Genomic DNA, 6402 nt, shown 5'->3' with positions numbered 1-6402 from the left:
AAAATATGCATTGAAAATGACAATGAGTGAAAATTTTTAAAAATGTTTAATAGGGTACCAGCAGTTAGCATAATGACTATGTCGCTTGACTCCCATGGTTCGAGTCATGGACCCAGTGACTTAAATTCACACCAGGTGCGTGTACATGCATGCCCAAGATCCCGAGAGAAGAATGGAGGAGAAGGGATTGCGGCGTGACCATCCCCCCTTGGGGGTGATTTCTCGCTTTCTGTCTCTCTGTCTCTCTCCATCTATCTGGTGAACGCACACACCCTATAGCAAACACCTCTCCAAGAAAAAAAAAAGACTAGACTATGTCGCTGGACTCCCATGTAGTCGACTGTGGCTCAAGTCCCGGACTAGGTGGCTTAAACTCACGCCAGGCGCATGTGCATGTGTGCCCAAGATCCCAAGAAGAGAATGGAGGAGAAGGGATTGTGGTGTGGCCATCCCCCCCTGGGGGGGAGGGGGATTTCTCATTTTCTGTCTCTCTGTCTTTCTGGTGAGCACGCACGCCCTATGGCAAAAACCTTCAAAAAAAAAAAAAAAAAAGATTTGGGGATGTAAAGAATATGCTTAAGGGGGACCAGCAGTTAGCGTAATGGCTATGTCGCTGGACTCCCATGTAGTCGACCACAGTTCAAGTCCCAAACCCAATGGCTTAAACTCACGCCAGGCACATGTGCATGTGTGCCCAGGATCCCGAGAGGGGAATGGAGGAGAAGGGATTGCGGCGTGGCCATCCCCCTTGGGGGATGATTTCTCGCTTTCTGTCTGTCTGTCTCTCTCTGTCTTTCTGGCAAGAGCACGTGCCCTATAGCAAAAGCCTCACCGGAAAAAAAAAAAAAAAAGAAAAGCATCAAATAAAGTAACTAATCATGGACAATAAGAATTGGACCAAGATAGTTAAAGATCTGACAAGAGTTTACAATTGAAAAAGAAATTTGGCTATCTCTGTGAGATACACCAATTTAACATAATCACCTACAACATGACTGATAAATATCACACTATAGGTTTCTGGGAATCTCAGTTCTTTTTGTAATACAGTACATGTATAAATACAAATATACATAAATACACATCTACACACAACATATCCATACATATAATTTAAATATAATGTAAAGAAAATTAACATTATGTAATTTAACAATGTTTCCCATATAATTTAACAAGTTAAAATAAGTCCTATATGCGAACATCTCGTTTGGATGTTTCAAGGGCCTTCAGTATACAGTCCAAAGGTTTGTTTTTTAAATTTAATTTATTATTGTTTTTCAATTTGACCTGAGAGAGAGAGACAGAGAGAAAGAGAAAGTAAGAAAGCAAACTACCAGGTGTAGGACTTGAACCATGGTCCGTCCTGTGGGAATCCAGCACCTTAACCACCACAGCACCTGCCGGCCTTTTGAAGTAAAAGAATGTAATTTGGAATTTGATTTTGGAGAGACCTTGTCAAACACAGCAAAAAGCATAAATAGTTGACTTAACTATCAGGAGAAAATGAAAGTTTAACGTTCTCTAAATGCATTAGTCAGACGAAAAAAAGGCTAATTCAGTGTCCGTTGACACCAAAACTAAAAACAGAGTGCATGGCCGACTACAGCAGCCAGATGGCATCCAGAGACAATGAGAAAACAACCCAAAGGCCAACATATGAATCACACATAAAATTTCATTTACGAGATTTAGTTTGTACCACTGTCAGTCATTAGTCCTGTAACTGTACCGTAATAGAACCAAAACTATAACGTCAGGAAAATCAGTCTTATCTAACAGCACTTAAAACTTGTCTTTAATCATTTTGTCCTGATTATCTGTAAGAAATAAAATATTGGAGAAGGCTAGTCGTTAACCCATTTTTCCTCTTGGTCGGATATCCATCATGTAACATGACATATACATACCAACTGTTTTATGAAACCAACTATATTAAGACAAAGAGCATGTTGTCTGATCAACAAATCCCTGGATAAAGTATATGTTGGAAACTGTGAAGATCTTTACTTTTTCCATTCTTTTTTTAACATATTTGAAGCTACTTTGTCAAAGATTTTAAGTCACATTTGAAAAGCATTAAAATTAATTTGTATGAGCGCTCTTATCATTAGGCCTTTTATCACAGACATACAGCATACCACATAACATGTATGCACGCATTCACACATGCAAACAAAAGATCTCTGTTTTCCAAAAAGTTCTTTAGGCTTCTCTCTACCCCCTAAAATAAGAATGCTTCTTATTTTAACACTGCTGTACAGATACTGTATGAAACTGAGAATCTAAGAGTTGTCTTGATGAGCTCCACCCTGGTTTCTGCAGCCTTGCCAATCATTGCTTGTCTTCCTGCCCCTTGCAAAGAACTGAAACCAGTCACTCCTCCCCACTTCCCCAAAATAGAAGCTGCTTAATGCTCTGACTGATTCCCTGATGTAATCAGATATCTTCAGAGTCTATCGAAACAGTAAGTAGCTTGCTTTTACTTGTGTATGTTCATTTAATAATAAATATCTAAGCATTACTTGTCAACTGTTCATTTTTTTAAGAGAGTTGGGGTTTTTTTGGTTGTTTGTTTGTTTGTTTGTTTGTTTTTGCTATAGGGTGCATGCACTTGTCAGAGAGACAGAGAGATAGAAAGTGAGAAATCACCTTACAGAGGTGGCGTGGCATGGCCCTCTCCATTCTCCTCTTGGGATCTTGGGCATGCATGCACTCTTGCCCAGCGTGAGTTTTAAGTTGCCAGTTCTGGGACTTGAACCACAATCAACAATATGGGAGTCCAAAGACATAACTATTACACCGTCTGCTCGTCCCTTGTTAATTTTCCCATTAATTGTTCTAACCCTAAATACCTATTCAATAGGTACAATTCTAGGTTAAACAAGGTAGATACTTTATATTTTAAAGGCAAGTAGCAGAGATACATGATAATCAAAGGTGAGGATTGTTATGCAGATTAATTGCCGGAGGGCAGGTGTCCTGGTTAGTCTAGGAGGGAAAAGAGCGCCCAACAGGGAGGATTGCATAGCAATCCCTTTGTCTCCATTTTTTTTCTAATAGTGGAAGTTGGGGGCATGAAGAATTTTAAATAAATCACTAATTTGCCAGAAAGTTGTATTTTTGAAGACCAATTTAATTGACACGTGGCCTTTTAAATGGAGGACTGAAGTCTGACGACTTTTTCCTATTTCCAAATCTTTTCCAGAGGGCCTGGAGGAAGTCATGCCCATAAACATTTGCAGGCCATTTTGAGCCACTGATAACAGAATTCTTCTAACATCCTGTCCCTGGCATAGTGTCTTTGGGATTTTCTATAGTGTCTTTGTATATTGTCTCTGTTAAAGCAAATTCTTTTCTGATCTCAGCAACCTTCCTTTTCCAATCACCAACCTAAAAACTGTCAAGCCCACATATAACCTACAAGCCCCGTTCCACATGTCCCATCTTTTTGGGACAGACCAATGGAAAATCCCTTTGCTAAATTCCAAACTTTGTCTCTCTCCTTCAAAATCAAATAAAAGGAATCCCTGTACCTGATAACCCCCCAAAAAAGCTGGCTCCTCTCTGAGCCTAGGTCACTCAAATGCATGCTTAGAAATAAACTGCATTAATTATTATTTTTGCTGAGTTGGTTATTTCCATCGACAAAACTCAGCACGTTTCTTAATCACTGATTTTAAGGTGGAGCCCCTTAAGAAAGGCAAAGAAAGCATTTTCAATGCTTATAATTCACCGTGGATATCACTGAAGAAACAACTCAGTTTGGCCTGTCGGTGTATTTTAAACCATTTTAATGAGTCTTTATCTAGCTTTCTGTTAGGTTTGACTCGGGATAGGCGGAGGAGTCAAAGGCGGCAAAGACGAAAATATCAGAGGCAGGCCTTGAGGCTTAATAAAACCAATATCATTTGTCGATGGAAAAAAAAAACAACTGTAAAATGAATAATTAATGCGGTTTATTTCCAAGCCAATTGTGAGTGACCTAGGCCCGGAAAAGAGGCATACATGCCTTTTCTCAGGGTGATCATGTACAGGGGTTCCTTTTATTTGCTTTTGAGATTGACAGATGACATTTAGTGAAAAGATTTTCCATTGGTCTGGCCCAAAAAGGCGGGACATGTGGGGGGGGGAGCTTGTAGGTTATAGGTGGGTTCCACAATTCTTAGGTTGGTGATTGGAAGGGAAGATCTGTGTCTTAGTTAAAGAAAGGCTTAATCTACATCTCAAGGAAAGGGAAGTTCTGTGTCTTGGGAAGAGATAAGCACAAGAATATACTGTAATGGTTGAAATATACATCTCAAAGATACTATGCCAGGGACAGGAGGTAGGAAGAATCCTGATAATAGAAAATAAATGGTCTATTAATGTTTGTGGACATGACTTCCCCAGTCCCCTTTTGAAAAGATTTTGGAAAAATAGGAAAAGTAGTCAGACTTCTGTCCACACATTTATTCTGCGAAAAGCTCTCAGGGGAGATCCCGCGGTCTCAACAGAGGCCAGGGGAGTCACACCCAGGGTGGGTGCTGCTTGTTCTTAAAGGGCCATTGTCCAATAGGTGGTCACCATGGGTCCTTGTGTAGCAATGAAGGTCGCTGTTTGTGTTCAACTTTGGCAGGTGTGCCAAATGCTGAAGGGCACTAAAGTCCGTTGTTGATGGCGGGCCAGATGCAGAGAACAGCCAAGTTCTTGCCAGCGGGAATGTTTCCGCCACGTTTCTTTTCCCTTCCCCCAGAACTTACACTTTCTTTTTGGTTAGGGCAGGCTGGTAACAAAGCAAAATTTTTGGCAGAACATTTTTTATGTCACCTTTTATAGAGTCTTAAAAGAGTTAAAGTTAATTTTTTAGAAGCTTCTACATATCAATGGGCATCCCTGGATGGACCTAATTTGGGAGCCCTCAATTTTAATTATGCCTTTTAAAGAGTAATTTTGTTAATATAGAAAGTTCTTCATAATGGCCATAATAATTTCAAATAACATTTTTTTTTTTTGGAGAGATTTTCGCTATAGGGTGCATGTGCTCGCCAGACAGACAGAGAGACATAGAGACAGAAAGCGAGAAATCACCCCCCAGGGGGATGGTCACACAGCAATCCTTTCTCCTCCATTCTCCTCTCGGGATCTTGGGCATACACGCACACATGCCCGGCATGAGTTTTAAGCATGAGTTTTAAGCCACTGGGTCCGGGACGCGAACCGCAGTCAACTACGTGGGAGTCTAGCGACATAGCCATTACGCTAACTGCTGGTTCCCAATTTCAAATAACATTACTAAGATACTGTGGTAGGCAGTTAGTCACGAGCGGGCAGCCCTAAGAGAAAAGCGAAAGGCTCACCTAGCCCCGGGCGCCAGGAGGGCGAGGCAATTTGCCATCTTCCTTCCTTGGGGCCTGAGGGAAGCACACAGGGATGATTCTTAGATTTTCCTCTTACCAAAAAGACCCAAGCAAGCATTTTGGTCAGCACCCTAATCCCCAAGTAAGTGTTTTGGTCAACGCCCTAATTCCCACTAGGACAATGAATTAATTAGGCAGTCTAATTAAACAACCAGGCTCACACTGGGCATGAGCGATAAGGTAATCAAATTCCTCATTCCTTACCTGTGAGAGAACTGCGCAAGCGCAGGAGAAAATGCATGGATTTGAATCCAAACGAAGGACGTAGGTAGTATGACAGACCTCCCACTAATAAATATTCATGATCACCTCTAGTAACAATTAACCAGTATCAAGCGCAGTTGCCAGGTGTATACTTTCCTTTCTTTCCTATTAAATCTTTTCTACCTACTTCATTCGTGGTTGTGGTTTCATTTTGTGCCTGGGGACAGATCTCTAATTTTAGTGATTTAGACCCAAAGAACCAAAGACTTCACAACGCAGCTCGACATTCTCCCATCCATTAACAATATCACCACTTGGGACCAGCAGTTGGCATAATGGCTATGTCGCTGGATTCCCATGTAGTTGACCATGGTTCAAGTCCTGAACCTGGTGGCTTAAACTCACACTGGGCGCATGCCCAAGATCCCGAGAAGAGAATGGAGAAGGGATTGCTGCGTAGCCATCCACGCTGGGGCGTAATTTCTCACTTTCTGTCTCTCTGTCTTTCTGGCAAGTGCACACACCCTATAGCAAAAACCTTTTACATAAACTTTGAGTCTCTTTAAGCAGAAAAAAACTTAAATGGGAAATAATATACCCTGGCATTGACTGAGCTCTTCTTGACCAATTTAGCCAATGACCTTTCTCTAAGCATGCCAAAGAAAGGAAGGAAGGAAGGAAGGAAGGAAGGAAGGAAGGGAGAGAGAAGAGAAAGTTGGGACCAGCAGTTAGTGTAATGGCTGTGTCGCTCGACTCCCATGTGGTTGACCCTGGTTTGAGGCCCAGAACCAGCGGCGTA

General features: G+C 41.4%; 1 long non-coding RNA gene across 1 annotated transcript in view; it reads left to right on the top strand.

Moving 5' to 3' along the window:
* The first annotated feature begins 2387 nt into the window (after nt 1-2387).
* LOC106733282 (uncharacterized) overlaps nt 2388-6402 on the top strand; it is a 16295-nt gene continuing 12280 nt past the window's right edge. The window contains exon 1 of the long non-coding RNA XR_001369420.2: nt 2388-2467. This is a non-coding gene — a long non-coding RNA (uncharacterized LOC106733282). The remainder of the gene's footprint in view (nt 2468-6402) is intronic.

The sequence above is a fragment of the Tupaia chinensis genome, unplaced genomic scaffold (genome assembly GCF_000334495.1).
Source record: "Tupaia chinensis unplaced genomic scaffold, TupChi_1.0 Scaffold000066_1, whole genome shotgun sequence".
NCBI lineage: Eukaryota > Metazoa > Chordata > Mammalia > Scandentia > Tupaiidae > Tupaia > Tupaia belangeri.
The sequence above is the reverse complement of the archived record's forward strand: the minus strand, read 5'-3'. Positions and strand labels throughout refer to the sequence as shown.